This window comes from Prinia subflava, chromosome 2, assembly GCF_021018805.1.
Source record: "Prinia subflava isolate CZ2003 ecotype Zambia chromosome 2, Cam_Psub_1.2, whole genome shotgun sequence".
Classification (NCBI taxonomy): Eukaryota; Metazoa; Chordata; class Aves; order Passeriformes; family Cisticolidae; genus Prinia; species Prinia subflava.
This window is the reverse complement of record NC_086248.1, coordinates 107,216,003-107,237,978: the sequence shown is the minus strand read 5'-3', so window position 1 is coordinate 107,237,978 and position 21,976 is coordinate 107,216,003. Positions and strand designations below refer to the sequence as shown.

General features: G+C 44.7%; 1 protein-coding gene across 4 annotated transcripts in view; it reads left to right on the top strand.

Moving 5' to 3' along the window:
• The window catches only part of PAK5 (p21 (RAC1) activated kinase 5), a 159,598-nt gene that overhangs the window by 75,929 nt on the left and 61,693 nt on the right, over window positions 1-21,976 (top strand). The window lies entirely within an intron of this gene.

Here is a 21,976-nt window from a genome sequence, read left to right as displayed (position 1 = left end):
TCCCCAGCTGGAGTGGCCTCTGAACCGTGCTTAACTGGGCAGCTCAGGAGTCATTCCACACCGGGAGGCGAGGCCACAGAGAGACCCTGGCACGCTGTTGTGGAGAGCCCTGTTACAAGTCATCGGCAAATTCCCTTGGCAACCCCCTGTGGAGCCAGACCTCCTAAATCCCATTGCTCCTTTGATTCCCTTATTGCTTTGGCACCTGTATTTGCTTCCCAGTGGCTTTTCTGTTTGGTTTGGTTTTTTCTCCTGGACATCTTCATCCATTATGAATAGTCACAGTAGGTCAGTGTTGGACTTTAAGTGAGTTCTCAGCATCCCAATGGCCGATTCTAAGATGGAAGCGTGTAACAAGTAAAGTTCCTGCAAAACATTTTACTTCCTGATTATTATTTGCCAGTGTAATGGATTTTGGCACCTCTTACTTTGAAAACTAATATTTGGGAAGTACGATGCTAGGTAAAAAAAAAAATGCTCCCCAGTGTCAACTTCTGCTATCAGTCAGCTGAGAACAAACTTCTGGAGGTAGTTAATCACAATCATGAGTTTTGCTTTACCTCATCGGTGTCACTTCTGACCTCAGATTTGCTACTGTAAAAGGGAGACAAACTGTTCTCATTGACATCAGCTGGGGCAGGCAGATTGGGTTTAAAGCTGAGTTCAAGGAGAGCTCCAGCTCCTGTGGTGGAAGCCCAGGAGGTGATGCTGGCACAGATCTGTCAGGGGTACAGGTGTCAGCTGTTTCAGGGATGTATGGAAAAAAGAACTGGAAAGAGGGAGTAGAAGAGCGCCTGCATCTCTGCCTCTCCTCTCTGATCACCCTCACATTTGACACCTAAATCCTTTTCCTGCTTTGAAGCTGCTCCAGTTAGGAATCTGAAGTGTTTGGCATCTCCTTGTTTAAATACATAAACTGGCTCTGGTTTTACCGGTTTACTTTGCAAAAGCTACAAACACAAGTCTGCCGTGTGGCATGTGCCGAAACTGCCAACAGGTGTGTGTGGGTACAACAGCTGAAGAGGTTCAGAATCATAAATCAAACAAAACTCTCTTAAATATCTCCTTGGGATATCCCACTCCTGGCATTAGCATTGTTGACTCATGGTGCTGTTTGGCTGTCCTGGAGGCATTTTTGGGACTGTCTCTGCTTCTTGGTGAAGTCAGAGACGTTTGTTTGTTGGATCTGCTGCAGGGTTTGGCCAGGTTTCCCCAAGTTTTTGGTGAAAGCTGACCAAAACCTCTGTTGTCAGGGTGGAATGGTATGTGATTGCAGCCAGGTGAAACTGGAGAAATGATGATGGAGACTTCACGTGGTTGATACCCTCACACCTGTAAGGCCTACACTTTCTACCCTCTTCCAGTTATACTCTTTATTTTTACCATTAATTCTGATCTCTTAAACATAGGGTCTTGCTGCTCTCAATAGCAACTTGAAGCCAGAAATGTATTTTAAACAACTATTTGCTTAAAGAAATGGATGGCATGACCAACAGAACCTTGGTTTGGATTTCCCTTGTAGCTTATCCAGTGTCTGATACAGGTTTGTGTCTTGCTCAGTAGGAGCTCCATAGGGTACCTTCCTTCATTCTAGATACAAAGCTCGATATATCCAAGACAATTTCCCCCACTAAATTCAGCTGTGATGGGTGGTGAGGTGTGCCAGAGCACTGCCTGATATACTGCACAGCTGCATTTGCTTTATTATCAGGGAAAAAGCTGGAAAGCAGAATGATTCAAAACCATTAACAACTGTGCACAAAACCCCAGGTAGTTCTGAGCCCGTTCAAAAGACAGCTCCCCCACTTCCATTTAGAGCAAATTTCACTGCACTTTAGGGGTGTTTAATGTTCAGGTAACGCTAATTAATCCATTAGGCCACAGAGATTCATTGAGGTCTTGGCTGTAAGTCTAGGTGTTTCAGCCTGCATGTCACCAAGCCCAGGGGGACTCAGTGTTGCATTTGGAGGTCTGTCGCTCTCACAAAGAAAACAAAGTGTTTTCTCTGCAATTAAATGTGTCATTTTGCTGGTTTGTTTTTTTTTTTTCCTGGAGAGAAACAACTCAGAGGGCAGGACTGTGGCCAAGTCTTCTGGTTTAAGACCAGCTGCAGTATTTGGTTCTCTCGTGGTTCAGCTGTGCCTGTTGAAAGCCCTGGCACAAAATTCCAGCTTTAAACCAAGTCTTGTGCCTCAGAGGGTTCAGAGACTATCCCTTTCCCTTACTGAGCGCTGCCTGTGAGTGCAGCGATGTGAGAAGTGTGCGCTCCCATTGCGTCACGCACAGCCAGCCACAACATACCAAGTCAGCTACTTTGCATCTTTTCCAACTTGTTTTTTCTTTTCTGGGCTATGTGAGAATGCTGCCACTTTTGGAAGGTGCATCTGGTGGAAGTACAAAGGTAATAACTGTTTCAGATACAGAGCTGGAATATCTTTTGAAATCAAACCAGCAAAGCAGAACTACATGAATCAAGTTTAGCTCTTCAGGGCTGCTGTTTCCCGTTTGCAACTGTCCTTATCTCCTGAGCAAAGCTTCTATTTAAACATGAGCTGTAGATACCAGTTAATATTTACACTTCATGAACGACCAGAACTGGGGTCCTGGAAGGGTTGGAGGCTGTGAGGAGTGGTAGCAAGCCTCAGTTTCACCCTGTGGAGCTCAGGACACAGGGTGCACCCATCCTGTTTGTGCATATGCCGTGTGCCGGCGTGAGCACGGCCAGGGTGTGCTGGAGAGGGGCGGCGTGATTTGCTCAGAGGCACAAAGTGATGGAGAGTGGAAGTGAAGTCCTGTCTCCCATCATTTTCCTTCTGGGCTTTCCTGGCTTTGCTCTGCCGTTAGAGGTTGCTGCCAGCAAAGGGCTCTGCCTGCAGCGGGACACGCTGCCCTGGTGTCACAGGGCTGGGAGTTCTGATTTTGCTGAACAAAGATGCTCTTCCAAAAATAGGTTAAGCCAAAGAACTTAGATGCCAAAAATAGCACTAGAGACTTTTTCCTTTTTCTGACTGTCCTTTTTTTGACTGTGTTTTAGATTTATTGTTCCCTGCCGGAGGCAGCTAAAGAAATAAAAGAGATACTGCAGCTGTAGGCAAGGGAATAGTGGAAGTAAACATACACAGTCACCTCTGATGGGGGAAAACCACATGTGTCAGCTATCCCTGTAGAAGTACACAAAAATGCAAAATAACCATGTAAACAAAAATGTGCCATGTCACTAAACCGCTGTCTTAGCAGAAATGTTGTTGTTTTTTTAGAAGTTAAGGTACCCCACAAAGGGAAGAGTGGAGAGAATCCTGGTGACAAAGGGGAGGACAAAAGAAATGCCAGCCAACAGAAACTAGAATGAATAAATGCCACAGGAATGATCCTGGCGATAGCCCCTATAAACCTTTTATTACGACACGCTCTGCTGCGTGTGAATAATTCACTCGTCCCAAACTGGTGGCAGTAAAATCTGCCCAGCGTTTTTTTGTAGAGGTTGGTCAGGTTAGAGCTGTTAAAATTTAGGGCTTCTTTCTGGGGATTCTCCGTAGAAAGTTTTGTATTATTAAGTTAAACTCCAGCTTTCCCATTCCCCAAGCTAGATGCATGCTCAGAGGACTGAGCTAATGACTTGCACTGCAGCTATTTAAGGTGCTGGGCTGAGCCGGGAGCTGGGAGTCAGGAGGCACGGTGACTCTAATCCTGGCTGTGCTGCTCACTGAGCCACCTCCAAGAAGTTATTTAACCTCTGCCTGCCACTGCATCCCTCCGGGTAACAGCAGGGATTATGATAATTGCCTTTGAAAAGCACCTTAGGTCTTTAGTTTTAATTTTTTCCAAAGGTGCAGAACTCTCCAGTTCTGAGCTGGAGAGGCTTGATCCGTCCCAGGAGGCTTTTAGTACTTTACAGGATTGTGAAAACACTTCCTAATGTCATATGGTTTGTTTGGGCCATGTAAATAAATGAACTTAAAAGATTTTTGATGCTTCTCTTGCACACTACACACAGAAGGGCTCTTAAGATACAACTGAAGGACACAGAAACGAGGTATAGTTCAAAAGGGTTACCAGACACTTCATGAAAAATGCAAGTAAAGTGTCAGAATGTTTAAATTGTTTGCTTTTTCAGCCAAATCCTGCCAAGGCCACAGAAGTCTGGGTTTGCACGTATTAAACTTCTCTCCCTTGCATGGAAAGACCCCAAAGGCAACAGATTTGTAGCATTGCTCACTTGGATTTGGAGGGTATTTGGTTTTGTGTTTTACAGCAAAGGGTGATTTTCTAGGCTGAGGAAGTAGGAAGGTTTCCCTGAGAGCGAGATGAGAACAAAGTAAATGCGCCCTGAGCTGTGCCTCCATCCCAGATTTCGAAGCATGCAGGAAAGAATAATGGTACATGAATTTGTCTCTGTTGCACACACTGAACTCCTCATTTCCGAAGAACAGAACTTCTCCCTATTTAAGCTTTGTGTCACGGAAAAAATAATCAAAGGGTGGAGAATTCCATGGCTGAGCTGCAGCTGAGACCAGAATGTTACAGAAGTTTGTGGAGCGTGGTGCTGTTAGTGGGGTGGCTGCTTGGGAGGCACCATCCCTGTCACGGGGTATGCCACAGGGTTTGGGGCAGCAGCATTACCAGGAATTTTATGTTGGAAACCTAAACTTAGTGTGATAGTGGAAACTGCTCCAGTGCCGAGGCAATGGCTGTAATCTAAGCCATTGGCTGCTGAGGAAACCTAGGAAATAAAAAGGGTGCTCCCATTTTTATGCAGGAGCTTGAAATGAAGCAGCTGAAAGCTGGGGACTGTGTTACATCTTCCCAGCAGGACGGATATAGGCCCCGTCAGCATATTTTGAGAAAGGCCTGACTGCCAAAATAGTTTAGTGTTGCTACAATACTTGCAGGTGGTGATTGCCTTTTAAGTTCTGCTCTCTGTTCTGACATTTTTAGGACGGCAAATGAAGGATGAGAAGTAGAAACGCAAACAAATTAGAAAAATCCTGTGTATGGATGTCTGTTATTACAGTCGTGTGGCTGGATGGAAAGAGCCCTGTCCTACTGGAAGTCAGGGAGGGGTTGGCAGTGAAGGAAAGTGGTTACTGCCAGTAGCTCTCCTGCCAAAACGAAGTATTGATGACAGGGCTCAGTTTAAAGCAGATGGTGTAATCCATACCCTAAAGACTGCCTGGGGAAACACGTGCAAAACCATGTGCCTGAATGCCACCAAGGATTTGTTCCTGGGGGTGAGGCAGAAGAAGCCTTCACTCAGATGGAGATGAGACTTGAGTCTTGGTTCTGGAGAGCAAGGAAAGTGCTTTACTGAGACAGGGCTTTTATGAGGGACTCAAGCATGTCTCTCATTTTCTGTTATTAGAGATACAGTATAGAAGCTACTGAAAATGTGACATCCATCCCACATCAGTGCCTTCTCTACCCAAATGCAACATCCACCCCACATCAGTGCCTTCTCTACCCAGTCTCTTTGAGGACCAACTCTTAGCACTGTCAAGATTCACAGGGAGACTATGTAGGGCTTTTTCAAGTACTTAAGAAGTACAAGGCATGAGGTAAATAATTTAAACACTGGTTCAGAGCATTGCTAGCTGAGAAGTGACTTTCAGTGTCTTAACAGGCTAACAATAAATGGAGGTTTTTTCTTCCTTTCGGGGAGAGGAGTATGGCATGTGTTGCCCGTCAGCAGGGCAGCTTCCTTCCAAGAGAAACATTTGCTGTAATGAATCCATAGAATAGAATAATAGAATGACCTGGATTGGAAGGGACCTTCAAGATCACCTTGTTCCAACTCCCCTGCTGTGGCCAGGAACACCTTCCACTACCCCAGGTTGCTCAGAGCCCCATCCAGCCTGGTCTTTAACTCCTCCAGGGATGGGGTATCCATAACTGCTCTGAGCAACCTGTGCCAATGGCTCACCACCCTCACAGGGAAGAATTTCTTCCTAACAGCTAATCTAAAACTTACCAGTTTGAAGTCATTCTCCTTGTCCTCTCACTCCATGTCCTTGTAAATAGTCTCTCTTCGTCTTTTTTATGGGCTCCTTTCAGGTACTAGAAGGTCCAATTAGGTCACCCTTCTCATGAACTCAAGTTAAAGCCAGGGCTTCTTTCATCTTAGGCAATCCAGTCTGAATTAGGATCATCAGTGCAATGATCCCTGGCATTGTGTGTATAATGGGAAACTTCTGTTGGAAAAAGCATTTTGACTTTTTCCTCAGCATCTGGTAGGACTTGGTCTACAGTACGTTTTATTGCTTGCTTCTTTTTTTTTTTTTTTTTTTTTTTTTTTTTTTTTTTTTTTTTCCCCCACAACAACCTGCTGCTACTTCCTAAGCAAGATCTTCAGTTGAGGACTAAAGGGGTTTTGTGTGGTTTTGTTCCATAACTTTTGCTATTTTTATTCCTTTCCTGTTTACTTTGCTCTGGTATTGATCTGAGAGCATCTCACTAGTTCCTTTCAATTTCCAATTCTGTGTGAGGAGGAAAAATAGTCAGCTATCGTGATTTAGCCAGAAAATCAAACTGCATCTGTTTTTCTATGGAAAATTTCCTTAACAGGAAAATTAGTGAGAATTGCTAACTAATGCTTTTTAAAGACTCTTTTTTTTTTTAATGGGTGAAAGACTGTCAAGCTGTCAGTCAAGACAGATATTGGATAATGCTCCATTCCCCTGACAAGTTCCCTTTATTATATGAGGCGTCTGTTTCACTCTGTAAATTTGAGCTGCTCAAAATTTGCCCTTTAATGTTTACTTTTTCTGCCCTTTCTCAGTATTACTCAAGTAGTCCTTGTGTACCTGTACAGCATGGTCAAATGGATGTAATAATCTTGGAAGAAAATAACTTGGAGGTGTGATAAGCTTTGTAGTATCTTGGTATTCCTTAACCTTTAAACAGTCTCTCACCCTCTCATTCCATGGTGCACCCACCTGCTCTTGCTGGAACCAGTAACTCTTAAGAATTGCAGTGCCTGCCTTTGTGGTGAGCCAGGCAAGTGTGAAACTCTGAGCTGCATGAACATTTATGGTCCTTACAGGCCATTTCTGAAGACTTTAGCCTATAACACAGGGCATTTAATTTTCTCTTTATTTCTTTTAAAGTAGATTTGGAGAGAAAATTGGATGTTTTCTTGTATTCCCCAGGTTCCAAAGGCCTGGGGTTTTCAGAGAAACTGTTAGAACAGGAGATTTATAATCAATGCAGATACTGGACCTGCTGAGAGTTGCATCTCTCCAAAGTATTGGCTGCTCATTCATGGTTCTGGATTTAAAGCACTACGAAGCAAAATTTATCTCAACTCCAGTCACCGCTGGCATTGCATGTGCAGCACCTCAAATGTACCAAACTGGTTGAAAGCAGAACAGTCTTCATTCCCACACCATTACCTCACCTCCAGCAGTATTTGCAAGTTGAAAACCATTGCCTTTCACACACCAGCAGGTTCTGGAGTTAGCATCTGTAGCAGGCTTTGCTGCTCAGGCTGGGCAGGGGATGGAGAACTGCTCCAGCAGTGTTCCCATGCTGCTGGGAGAGGGAATACACGTGCTAGCTCTGTGAAAGGACCAAGCAGAGTATTGATTTTGATGTAGACAACAGTAAAAACTGCCATGATGTCATAGCAGAGCATTGCAGTGATTATGGCAAATAATGAGAAAAATAAAATTATAGAAATAACCATCTCCCTTGGCCCGCAGATAAATCAAAGCTTAGCCCTTGATCTCTCATCGCTCACTAGCCCGGAACATAAATCCAAGGATTTATCATTAAGCTTAATGGGTCATAAAATCTGGGCTATTTTGGAGGTAGTTGCAGAGATTTGCAGCCCAGGCAGAGAGCAGGCTCTAAGCCGCTGGGCCTTGTGTAACTGGGTAAATAGCAAGCTTCAAATAATGCTATAAAGCTATCAAATGTAATAACTAATGCAGGCAGGCGAGCATGTGGGGAGGGCAGCCTCACTGGTGACAGGCTTGGCCATCCTGACAGAAGAAAGACATTTTAGTAACAAGCTGAAGTCCCTTTTGCTTTACTGGACACGAGGTACATGCATCTGGTTTGGTTCACGTGTAGCTCTTTTATTTTCTGCACATCAGTTCTTCCCTTGCTGTGGGCCCAAGGGAGCGAGCAGCAAAAACCAGAAACACAGGAGGCACCGACACCTCTCTTACTTTGTCATCACTGTTTAAATATTTATGACAGTGCCTCACAGCGTGCTAGTAAATGCATGATAGCATGTTATGTAAGAGCAATAAAATTTTAGAAGACTTCACTACTGTCCTTTGCTAGTAAATCTTTGCTACCGTCTGTAATAAGGCCATGTAAAGGCCATGCCTTTTTCCCCAGTTATTTTAAGTGAAATGGGTGTTTTATGGAAATGGGAATTTAGCTTTTACTGGCATTTGTAATCACATGTGTTTTAAAATTGCTCTCCATCTCTTATTCAGGGAGACTTTGGTTCGGGTCAGGTTCCTGTAGAAGTTGATAGCTCTGAATTTGCTAGTGAGCGGCAGGTCTTTGGTGTAGGATGGGGAGCAGATCCCTCGGTGAGGGAGCCTGGGAGGAGGGGATTTGTGCTGTGAGCCTTTCGGGTTAATTAAGAGTTCAAAGTAGCCTGTACTTTTCCTAAAGAGATGTGGAGTATTGATTCCCATTAATGCTACACTGTTCCAGAGAAGGGGATTCTTGGGAAATAATGTGCAAAGGCATTTGTGCCTGGACTAACCTGAGCTGGATTGGAGTTTGGGAGCTTCTGGGAGAATTTGGTGCAGAATGCTGACAGTGAAAACAGAAAGCTGATGTAGATTTGACTTTGGGACAGCCAAAAGATTTGACTGTGGGACAAGCGAGAGGGTAACCCATCAAAGGAGGAGCCTGTCTCTCTTAGCATAAATAGTCAAATTGATTTAAACAGAGGCGTGTACATTTGTGCCTTAATGAATACAGCAGAGATTCCCCCCACGCCTTTCCCTCTCAAAGGCAGACATTGGGAAGCTGTGATTAGTTATGTTTCAGAATTGCAGAAAACAAACTTAAGAGTTAAAGATGATTTGTACTTGGCACAAGCGCTATTATCTGTCATGATGGCTTTCCTAGCAGTAGTGTATGTGTTTGGGAAGACATTTTGGGGATCTGTGCCAGTAAAAGCCAGCCTGGGAAGCAAACTGTGTGTGAATGGCTGAGAAAACAAGCCGCTAGCACGAACCATGAGCCAGCACGTCGCAGGCTCTGCAGCGGGTGGGATGCAGGTCCAGGGGCAGGGACTGAGGGCCCCGCAGAGCCCTGCAGGGCTTGGGTGCATTCTCTGCACAGTCATGGAGAGATTAAATGTTCAGTAGGTACTGGATTATTTATCTGATGTATGCACATGAGTGTTTACAAAAAACAAGCGCTCAGTGATCAAGACTGTTATCTTAGCTTCTACCAAAGATGTTGTAAGGATGCCAAGTGGGAAAGCGAGACCTGCCAAAATCACAAAGTAGCACTAGAAGTTGCTGACTTTTAATTTCGAGCCTTTGCATATACAGGCAGCTCTAATTATGTGTACTGCATCATACACATGATGGAGCAGCAGTTGTTTCTGCATTTATTATGTCTCAGTACCTGCTGGTGCAAGCTGGGAGTGCCTCGGCTGAGCAAGGCAGGAGTCCCCAAATCCACAGTGTTCTTAAAGAAAGGGCTCCTGGATCTATCAGCTCTCACAGTTAAGTCTTTGCCCAGTTTTATGTGTCTGAAAGCCATGTTGGAAGATGTGATGATATTTTAGTTCTTTTGGTGCAGTTGGAAAAGCAGAAGCTGTGGTAGAGCTTGGTGCTTTGCTGGAGATACCCAGTGCATTATCGTGTAATTCTGTATTAACCCCAGTTATCCAAACACTTTTCTTGAATTTCACACCCCAGGAGACTGCTGCACTGTGCCATGGGGGCCTGAAAATTCCCTCATACATTTGAGAAAGGTGGGGGGATGGACACATCTTGGATGGTTTTGAGTTTGATCCATGGGATGAATGTTGATTCAATGTCTGGCTGGGTCTCAGTTCACTTCTGTAATGTACCTGGCAGTTCCAAAATTTCCCGAACTTTGCTCTCTCCCTCTTACATTTCTCTCTTCTAATGTTTTTGAATTTTGCTGCTTTATATAGGCTCCTTTTCCTCCCCCTCTCACCACTTGCTGCTGCTGCTTCTCCACCCCAGTTACTAAAATCTCTCCGCGATGCGTCACCGTCATCAGCAGAGCTCTTAATCTGCGGGCTGAAAGCAGAGCAGAGCACACTAGGGGAAGAAGAAATGACCCCGGACCCTCCTTTAAGTTTTCAAGTGGCTGGAAGTGGTTTGCTGATCAAAGGTGGCACACAGGAGTCTCTTCTCTTTGCTTCCTCCAGCCTTTTTGTGGCAGCTTTCTCCCTGTTCCTGGCTGGCAGGGCTCACTCCTCGGGCTCTGCAGGGCCTCCGCTAAAATGAGAGTGGCTTTGCATTTCCAGATAAAAAGCACTTCTGAGTACTGGGGTGTGAATCCCAGCTGCAAAACTCCTGCAGTCAGGGTGGTAAGTGCTTTCCAGAGGATGGGAACCCCTTTGGTAGGGAGAGAGAGTGAGGAATTTTGGAAACAGAGGTGAAACGGAGAGAGGAGAAATGCCCCATGACAATGCTCTGCTGAATCAGCTGGTGAGAAAAGGTCATTTGGATTGCTGCAGTCATCAAACTGCACTTTGAGAAGTGTTATGAGCAGCACTTCCATGTAGAAAGTTTGTAGGTGGATGAAAAGCAGATCCTGTCCCTCCCCTTGGAGGTTCTGAAGCCTCAGCCGGACAAAGCCCTGAGCAACCTGCCCTGGTCCTGCTGCAGTCTGTGAGCACAGAGGCCCCTCCAGCCAGGGTGATCTGACGTTGGTCTGTGTTTGGAGAGAGGATCAAAACAAACAAAAATATTTGGGTCATTGCCAAGTGGAAGTATTAGGAGTGACATGGCAAATTTGTTTTAATGTAATCTGGACTTAATCACTGGTTTAGACTGTACTGGAGGCTTTCAGCTCTGTGAAGGGGTTGATTAGATAAATGTATTTCTTCTCCTGCTATTCATTTTCCATGGATGAACATACCGGCGTCACTTAAAAGCATGTAGCAAGGAAGAAACAAAAAAAAGGGGACAAATTAAGTGACTGCTGCCAGATTAATTCTTCTGTTGCATTTCAACTCCTATTTTTAAACCTACAACTTTGAAAGGGAATGTTCAAAATTATCTTTGCAGTGACCATCTTTCCATCTAATTTAAAGTCATTCAGCTTTACAAGACGCAATTATGCTCCACACTAACAAACGAAAAGACGTGGCAACATCAGAAAAACTGATTATTCAAGCAATCTTTCTTACATAAAATAGCCAGCTAATCTCCCAGCTTCAGTCCTTGAGTGCTATTGCAAATACCCTCCTGAAAGAGAATTTAATTCTTGGCACATTGGCAGTCTGCCTCTTGTCCCTGATGGCTCCCTGTGTAGTCATTCATGGTTTGGGGGTTAAGAAATCCTTTTTGCTTTTATTTCTGTATCTCCTCTTACACTCTGCATTTTTTTTCCTTGTGACCAATGAAAGCAAAGCACAGGGAATGAGGTTTGTGTCCTGCTTAGAAAAATAATCTCCAGACTTGCTGCTCTTCTGCTGCTCTGGCCATCTCCCTTGAGGCCTTCTGAGGTTGTGGAGGAATCTAAATGTTTTGTAAGTCACTAACTAGTGCAATGTTGCATTTGAAGTGGTTATTGTTAGCCTAACTCTACTTACTATAGAAAAAGAAAAGGAAAAGAAAAAGTCCTACTTGCAGAAGAACTAATAGGAATAAGTTGTTGTCAAACACCTAAATCCTAATACTCGTCCCTGCCTCTTCTCACCCTTCCACTGCTCCCTGGGAAAAACAGGGTGGAGCAAGGTGTCAGTCATCTACCCCTTTTCCAAGTCATTGATGAAGAAGTTAAAGAATACTGGGCCCAGTATAGAGCTCTGGGGGACACCAGTAGTGCCAGGCCTCCAACCTAGATCCTGTGCCACTGCTGACCATCCTCTGGGCTCTGCCATTCAGCTCTTAATCCACCTCCCTGTCCACTCAAGCCCCCTCTAGCCTCACTGACCCTTCTAGAAATTCAAAAATGCCTCTTCTGCTATAAAGCATTTCTAATTCCTGATCACTCTTAATATTAAAAACATCTACAGAAAAAAAGTCAGTGGGTCATCAGTGTGCTGTGCTGCCTTCAGGAGGAGTATGATGCTGATGGGTGGCTTTTATTTTTCCTGCTGGTAGAAGCAGGAGTTGGAGATGGGTGGTTTCTTCTGCTCTGCTCTAGGATCCACTTGGGATAATAAATATATTTATGCTTTCCAGCATGCTTTTACATGTTCTTTCTTAAAGTCAGTATCTGCACATTTGCAGCTGTCTTGGCTGTAAGTGGAGTCTCTTAAATACTTGCCCCTGATTCCATTAGCCCTAGACAGATTTTGTCAATGTCTGCATTTCCGTGGCTGTTGGTGTGATATTTTTGGGGGTGTCCAGGACCATCCTGTGCCCCCTCTCCTATCTTCCCACACCTTCTCCCCTCTCTGTGACATCTGTGCCCCTGCGTGGGAGTGCCCTGCTCTGTCACTCCGTGCATCCATGGCACTGGGCTCATCCATATTTCATTCTCCTGGGAATACCTGCCTGTCATTACTGCCTGTACAAGCATTACAGTTATGTACACGGATCAGCCGCCTGGTCAATAGAGAAATTGCTGGCACAGCTAAACAAGCTGCAGCAAACCCCAGGGAGGTACAGCTGGAGCCTGACCCCCAGCAGAGTCAGTGCTTCGGTGCGACTGAACCATCCGCTTATTTACTGGTGTTGTTCCCCCTTCCCATCTCATACCATTTCTTAATTTTATATTTTCATCTTAATTATTGCAAACATAAGGCTGATGTTCATAGGGATCTATTCACGAGGCTTTCAAGACTTCTTTCCTGATCTCCAAGGTATTCCAAGGACTATTGGGTTTGCAAAGCGAACATTGCTGCCCTGCCCCGAGAGTGGCTTTGTGCTTCCCAGCACTGAATTTAAATTGATGTTTTAAAAGCAATTTTGTCTGAGCAGCAGTCAGTTCCAGTGTCAGAAAGTTAAGGCACTACAGCCACAGGCCATCAAGATGATTGCCCAGTCACTGGGAGTCACTGGGAGTCACTGGGGCTTTGTGTCCCTGCGAAGGAGGGGCAGAGGAGCTGGCGGATGGATCGCAGCCGCTGCTCCGCCGGCTGAGCTGACACATCTCTGCCGTGCTGCCTGCAACAGGGAGTGACATTGCAGCTCGCTGGGGTCGTGCTGGTACCATGAGCTCGCTTACCTCTCCAGCTCTGAGCTGTCTTTGACAGCCAGCTCTGTCCTTGCTCCCTGTTTCTGTATGATCACGTGTTGGTAATCTTTTCCCTGAAAAGTTGCGGTAGTTCTTCATCTGTAGCCACTTGTAGCAATGAGCTGCTTTTCAACATTCCTGGTCATCACTGGGGCTTTGGGTGGTCTATCATTTATCCAAATATACATATCTCTTCAACCTTTGTCTGCTGTGCTATTTTCATATACCCCTCTTCAGTGGGATTTGCCAAGGACTGTCTCTTTTTATAAATCTTGCTAAATTCTTATCTTTGAAACTGCAGAATTTTACAGCTTCCACCCCCAGAAGTAACGCTGCCCTGAGATATGCTTTCTGATTTTCCTCCTTTCCTGTTCCTAACGCTTCCCTGTATTAATTTGCATTTTCCAAGACAGACGCCTGGCCCCAGTTTCCTTAGGGAATGCTGCCCTTTCTTGGCAAGGATTGATCTGCTCCCAGAGTCTGCTTGAATCCCTTTTGCTGTGAACCTCTTCACTCATCTGCATTTTGAGTATTTCAGAGGATTTTACTGTGGTGGGTGAGCAAGAAACCCAGAAAACAGCCCAAATCAGACACCATCCCTAAATTCTGCCTGCAGGCTCCTCTCAGTCCTTATACTGCTGTTGCCTGGCTGGACTGTAGCTACCAAGTCCCTCCCTCCTTGGCATTTCCCAAAGGTAATGTATCCCAAAGGAAGCAGAAGACTGTCCCAGATTAACATTGTGGTTTTCTGAGGCTCATCTATTCAGAATATGTTTAAGCAAATGGAGTATTCATGATTCTAGATAAAATTAAGGGGGAGGAGGGAGTGGTTCCACATTTTGAAAGCAAACATTTAAAACAGATGCAGCCTGCTGGGAAGGATCACATTGAATTGCATGACTTTTTAAAAGAAAAGAACATCCATTTTACTCAAGTCCTCAGTATGAAAGATTAGGAGTTAAGAGACATTTTTCGCCCACTTTGAAAGTAAATGTATTTTAAATTTAATTCTTTGGTGCAGCTGCTGCTTTCTCTCTCTGGAAAGCCTTCCTTGTGCTTTGAGCAATGTAAAGATGTGGGCTGGGTGCTAATCCAGTTTAAGATTCCAAACTTCCTTTCCACTCTTTGTAGATTTTCCCACCGCCACCTTCTCGATAAATGTAGTTCTGTCTTTTATTTTAACACAGCATGGTTTAGGGAGATTTGTTAGAGATTCATCATTAGTGCAAGGAAAAGTATGAATGTGAAGGTTTCATGATATTTTGGAACAGCTAAATCAATGTAAGATGGTATGAAATTAGCTGGTTTCTCTTTTTCTTCCAGTATAAATATCTAGTGCTGCCTACAGTAAAAAAAAATAAGCCAAAACAACCCAGGACCTGAGAGGGAGTGCCCTGTTGGGGCAGCCAGGAGCTGTGGCAGGATGCTGCTGTTCCAGCCCATTGCTGAGGGGTACTGTTGGAGTTACTGCTCCAGTTACCCCTCACTTGGGGCTGCAGAGTCATCCTGCAGAGCGGCTTCGTCTGAAGATGCTGGTAAGTTAAGGATGCCAAAGTTCAGGGGGATCTGGTGGTTCCTGACCTCATTACCACCCATGGAGTGCAGGAGAAATTGCTGAGGGCACACAACACCAAGTATCAGCACTCCGAGAGTCTGGCTGAAGCAGCAGCAGGATTTTGCTGTCTCATTGCCCTTGTTGTCCTGATCCAGTCTGCCCCAGGGACTTCCCTCGCCTATCTCCAGGTAGAGCCTCCTCCTTTCCCCTTCCTCTTCTCCTGAAGAAAGGGAATGTATTTCATGGATTGAGTGTGCTGATCTGCAGCTCATTAATGGTGTTGTACCATTATGAACACATCAGCTGTGCCCATAACACTCAGTCTGAAGCCATTATTCTCTAGAAGTGATCTTCCTATTTTCCTTTATTATTGCTACTATTATTACTAATTTTATACATCCAACACTGAGCACTTTTCCAATAGTAACTTGTATTTAGTGACTTATGAAGGTTTATCCAAGTCACAGATTCCCAGCGGATGTTCTGAGCTTGTTTCTTATTTAAAAACATCATCTAAATTCAAATCAGGAATTAACACAGTTCTGCAAATGACATTCACCCTCTGCAGAAGGACCGGCATTAATCCCGTGTGCTGCAGCAATGGTATGTCAAGCCTTGTTTGAGGGCTTTAGTGGGCTTAAATCAGCCTTAGGCAAAGCACGAGCGTCTGCAGTTGTTAGACAGGACTAACACTGCCTACTCTGGGCACGGAGTTTAAATGTGTCAGAGGGGCTGTGTCAGGACACGGGTTCCCTTTATAGCCAGGGAGAAGACAAGGTGCTCCACAAAACCTTCCTGCATCACTTGGTGCTGGAGTTAGTGGGTACAGACAAATCTTCACACAGCCCCGTTCCTGAACCATTTGTCCTACTGCTGAAATCTTGATCTTTGCTGGGAGAGGGGTCAGGTCCCTGTTTCAGAGCTCTCAGGGAACTAATGGGGTGCTGGCAGAACCAGCAGTGTCTTTCTTTAGGGGCACTTTCAGCTTCTGTTGAAGCTCAGTTCAGGTTGGTCTGGTTCCTGAAGGGCTTTCTGGAAATCCTCACTGTAATATATTAATATATTTGCCTCCTGACTGGTTGTCACCAGCAGCCCATGCTGTTTGAGTTCCCGGAGTTCCCACAAAACCCGTTGTGCTGGGCCAGTGCGTGGGTTGGAGAGCTTCCATCCCTCCCGTGCCTCTGTGGGGCACAGTCTGCCCTTGGCATAGAAATTGTGAAGTGGGGCTCTGAGTGCAAGAGGAACGTGATACACTCGCTTCTCCAACATCCTGCTGCTCAGAAAAACATAAACCCGAAGCAGTTGTGTCATTAAATCATTTTGAATCATTGCAAACATTGCAGGAGTTCAGTACAAGCATCCATAGCTTTAAGCCACCTCCGCAAAGCACTTTGCATCTGTCATAAAATTTGGATGAACTACCCTGGGTAAACTGTTTTACTGTTACCTGATAGCCACCTACCTTTTAGAGAGCTGAGACTTGCTGAGGGGAAGATGGAAATAGATTTCAGTGCATTGTGAGAGCTCAGAATGACTGATGTGGTTTCTTGGTCCCGTAAAGCTGCTGCCCAACACAGCAAAATACCTCCCTTTAATTCAGAGACTAGGCAAAAGAAGCTGTCTTGGATCTGAGATGAAAGTATATGATTATTTAATCAGTGGTAAGTTGGTGATAATGAGCAAGTATTTTGCAAAATGAGCTCTTAAAGGGAGTCTCTAAACATAGATCCCGGTGCTGCAGTGCCGGAGCTGAGCACAAAGCGTGGCCCTGCTGTTCCCAAGAAAGGCTCATTGGATCACTGTTCCTTCACAGCCAGGCGTTGGTGGCAAACCTGCTGCCCAAATTGCCCAGCAACAGGTGTGCCAAGGCCAGGGGAGGACAGAGCTCCAAGGGTTTCTGAACTCAGAACTGTCATTTTTTGTGCTTTGCTGAGCTTTTCCAGCAAGGATCTGTTCCCCTTTAATTGCTGAACTTCTGAAAACGGCTTGACAGAAGAGCAGACAAACAGTCTTGTTTTCCTTTGTTAGCTATTTTTATTTTACCTGGATTATTGCTTATCAAAGAGCACTGCTATCACTTGAAATAAACATGTTTAAACATTAATAAGTAGCTTAAGAGATGCTCTTTTTGATGCTGTCTCGGAAAACATCGTCTGATTTTTGGAGGAGAAAAAATTCGGCACAAATGATTTTTCCCTCATGTGTTTTAATATCCCTCAGCAATTACTTTGCAAGTGGGAAAGCAAAGAAGGGAAATTGCTGTGTTCAGCTGCCCTTAACTTTGCCTTGACAAAAGCCTGGCTGAGCCAACAGTGTGAGTGAGGTTTGTGAGAGTGTGAGTGGGTTTGCACACTCTTCTTTACTACCTCTTACAATTTCAGCTGCTTTGAAAGCCTCATATAAAATCAGAATGTCCTGGTGGTACCCAGATTTCCAAATGTCTTGTAAAACAGACTTTCAAGAGGAAGAATGATTCCATTTCCTTGTGGCTGAGCAAGTGGCAGTACATCAGTGCTGCTCCGTGCCCACGTGAGAGGCTGGCTGGTCGCTCCGCAGTGATTCAGAAAGCCAAGGCAGAAGGGGCTGTTGAGTCATCCTCATCCTCACCCCGGTGTTCCGTGAGCCGCTCTGCTTCCACCTGCTCCTCTCAGCACAGGGCACGCTGTGCCTCACTGCACTTCCCTCTGTGGGAAGAGAGCCAGGCTTCACATGGCATCTCCAAGAATTCCAGCGTTTTCTGCTCTATTTCATAGCTTGTTTGAGAGTTTAATGATTCATGCTATAAAAATACTTTCCTTGTTGGCTTTTCCCTGTGTTCAGCTTCCAGCCAGTGACTTCTTTTATTTGTTACTGCAGAGATAACAAAGCCTTTTTCTGGAGCTGTGTTTTCCTTTGTGAAGGGGTTTTACGCTATAATCAAGTTACCTCTCAGACAAGCTGAACAGATTGAGCTCCACATTTCTCATTAAAAGACATTTTTCTCCCATCAGTAATTTTTACTGGATCCTTTTCACTTTTTAACATTGTTATGCCAAGGTTGACCCTAAAGCTGTTCCAGGATCTGTCCATCAGCTGTGACATGAGGGGTGAAGTCGCCTCCTGCCTTGCACATGTTGCATTTCCAGTTTATATGGTCATGGCCCAAGTGGAATATTCCCTGTCACATAGGTCTGGTCTCATGGATATTTTTACAGAGGCATTTTGTTGCTGCCTGCTGTGGCCAGTTCTGTAGGTACCTCCACAGTCCTTGTGGTGCCAAATAGTTTTGTGTTTTCATTGCTTTTCTTGCAGTTAAAAGAGGAAAAAAGTTTGACAGTGCAGAGCTGTTCCTGGAGAAAGATGAGTTACGAATTTAATAAACACAGGTATTCCCTGTGCTTTCTTATTTGCTGGTTTTCTGGTTTGGCAGCTAAGCTAAAGTGCATTTAAGTGTTTCTAACCTTGCTGCAGGGAGAGCTGGGGAATCATTTGTTATTTTAAATCTCTTTACTTTTCAATTGTCAAATTCAATTAAGGGAGAATTTATGCTTTCATAGGAAAAGGGCAGCCGCTATAGAAAACTCAACGACCTGAGCTGTTCCAGGATCTGTAGAGGGATTTCATGCTTTCAGCACAGCCATCTTCGGAGGTTTTGGCAGTAACTTTAGAGTTGTGGCAAATAAGTATTTGCTTATCTTAACATTTGGGGCATTTAACGTGCATATTTTCATGCTTTGCAGCCAAGCTGCAACCACAGAGGGCAGAGCTCAGCAACATCCACCCTTAACCACTGCTTTTAGCCTGTTGGCAGAAAGTTTTGTTTGGACAGGCTGCACCTTGCCCCAAAACTGTTGAAATGCATAGTGATTTTTCCAGGGAACCCAGACACCTATGCAGGGGTTTTGCTGTTGGTTTTCATTTCACTGCATCCCAGAAACATTACTCCTTTCCTTCAAAATCTCATTTCTGGTTATTTTCCTGGTGTTGAGAAGGCGGAGAAAAGGGCTTATTGTGTATTTGTTTGTCAGAGGATGTCATATGTAAAGACTTGTGGGGTGCTTCAGTCCCGTGGGTCCTGTGGAAGTCTGAGGTTGGTGTTCTCATGGGCTTTCAGTGAGTGGTGCAAAACCAAGCTGCAGATGTTGCTTGAGTTCATCTGGAACCACCTCCTAACCAGGGGCTTGTGTTGAGCTGCTGCATGTGCAGTGCCTGCAGTTAGAGAAGGAGACTTCTGGTGTAAAATGCCGTTCCCAGGCTGGCAGGATATTCTGTTGTATAACCTGGTTAGCTCTCTTTGCAGCCCTTTGTGATAAACTTTGAGCTTTTCAATAGTCTCAGAGCAGATGCTCTTTCTTTTGCTGTCTTGTCCCCTCTCTCCCTCCAGCTAATGGTAAAAAGTATTTTTAAGTACTGTTTCATATAAATCTTGGAGGCTGAGTGACTTAGAAGCCAGCTGGGAAGCTGAATGTGTCATCTCTGGAGTAAAACATAGATTTAGGGAGTTTTCATGGGGTTTTTTTCCCAATGTTGCCATTTCTGGTGGGCCAGCAGATGGAACTGCCCACGAGGCTGTATTTATCCCTGCAAAGCCAGCTGCTGCAAAATGCTGGGGCGAGGGTTGCTTTGACTCCCGTGCTTTGGAGAAGCTTGTTGTTATAATGAGAATAACATCCCCCTGTTTGGCTTAGCAACATTCTGCAAATCAGTATTTGTTCTTGAGCTTGTGCATAATTCCTACTTAGTTAATTTAGGCCAAAGATGCAAGTCTGTATTTGTTCTGTGAAAAACAAAAAAAGGATCAGAGCAATTTGGGAGGAAAACGTGATTTCTGAGATATCATCTGGTAAGATATCTGGTGGCATCCTAGAAATTAAAGGAGTGTGGATGTGATGCCATTCCCTGCACTCTCCATAAAAGCACAAATGTAGTGATAGCAGTGAGTGGCAATTGGCCTTTAGGCATTTGTCATTGATCCTGGGAGGGCTTGGAAAGGCAACAGCCAAAAAATGCGGGGCCAAGAGCACCACAAGCTGAGAAACAGCCAGAGTAGTGTTAAAGCTTTTTGATATTCAGGATCAAGAAATCCAAAATAGTGGCACCAGTGCGTTCACTGTGCAGGTAGAAGAAGAAAACTAGGATGATAATAATAAAATAAGTATTTTTGGAAGCTCAGGAAGGCAGAAGCAGGAGGAGTGTTAAGTGCTGGATGAAGCCCACGGCATCCGTGTGGGAGCTGCCAGCGGCACAGCGGGCGCTGGGTGGTGGCTGCTGCACAGGGACTCTATAAATCCTTTGGAAATGAATATTTAATAGAGAAATAAAGTGATTATATGTATGTGTAAATGCTGCCTTTATCTCCTTGCTGCCCTATGAAGGCTGGTAGCTATCAGCCCAGGAGGGCTGCAATAATTATGGCTTCACTGACTTGGCTGATAAAAAATCAGTTCCATTGGGATGATTTTATGCTTTCCTTAATGGGAGGCACTGGAAGTGTTAGCCTCATTTTAAGTATGCACCTACAAGAAAAGGGACTTGCTTGGAATCCAGCTTTCCCCAAAAATGAAAAATTTTGAAAATGCTGCTTAGCTGTCTCTTCTTTGGCAGCCTGTGGACACACAGCACTCCATAAGAGCAGTCACTTTTCCAGACTTTTTCCCAGCCGAACACCTTTGGTTCGGTTTGGTTTTACCTTGGCTTGTTCTGTTTTTTTCCCCAGAGGAAAACTCAAAAACAAACTTTTTGCAAAATGTGCATTGTTTCTGTCAGTATTTCACGAGAAACAGTTTCTTTTTGCATAGGAGTGCAAGGGAGACAGGTAGAAACCCAGGTGGAGCTGGAGTGCAACATTGTGGATATACAGACATCAGTCTGCACTTGGGAGCTGACACTGGGCTGGTGACATCTGAAGTGCTCAGAAAATGCTTTTATATCAACTTTCCCTGTGTTGTGTTGTTTCCTAGGGGCAGTATGTAATTTGTTCACTAATAGACTCTCTTATTTAGACAAATTAGACCTTTTTAACACCATTTGTATTATCTAGTTTGACTGCACTCTGTTAATTACAACAGGGATGGGGACATTGTAATTGTAGAGAATTGTTCTCTAATTTGGGGAGAACAGACAACGCTCTGTGCCTGGCTTCCAGTTTGTTTTCCCTGTGTTCAAATGTGGTGCTCAAACCATTAACATAATCTTGGGGTGGCTGTAATTATGTGAATAACTGGGTGGGAAGGAGTCATAGCACAGTACAAAAATAGCACCAGGGAGTGCAAACTTGTTTCTATAAACAAAGTATGAGCAGAAGGAGGAGGAGGATGAGATACCGGTGGTGCTGCATCTTGGAGCCAGCACGGATGTTGAGTACAGGTGGGGACTGAGTAATGCCATCACATACTGCAGTGATCTTCCTCTTCCCAGTGGAAATTTGGAGTTTATTGCCTGTTTTAATTGTCCAGGAAAGCTCTGAAGGCTTTAAGGAAGACCCACCCAAGGTTCATCAGTCACCGACCTGGGGCCCAAAGGTCGAAGCTTTGGTCCCCAGCAGGATCCTCTGTTTACCCTCCCTTAATTCCATGGCTCTCATCTCCTTCTCTCTGTGCTGTGCAGAAGGGCAGAGGGGAGAGCAGTGTCCCAGGCCCCTGCTGAAGCTGGGAGCACCAGCCCTGCTGGAGGAAGGGAGCCCTCTGAGTGCACCTCATCCCAAGCCTGCTGGAAAGGGCATCGCTGCCCATGTGCACGGGACGGGAGTAAACAACGTGCATCAGGACATTGCTTTCTCAGAGCTGGACTGTATTGTTCTATGTGTTAAAATCTCTCTGGTGCTGCTAAATCAATAGGTGTCCAAGGCTGAAAGAATGTATAATACTGGCAGGATAACAGCACATTCCTCTTTAGTGCAGAAATCTGGAATTTCAGCATCCCCAGCATGTTGAGGGTGTTGGAGCCTTCTCACAATCCATAAGAACTTCTTGGCTACAAAATCACCTTTTAAAATTTTTTTAATACTTTTCCCACTGTTTTCTGGCTTAACAGAATCACGGAATCATCAAAGTTGGAAGAGACCTTTGAGATCACCCAGCTAAT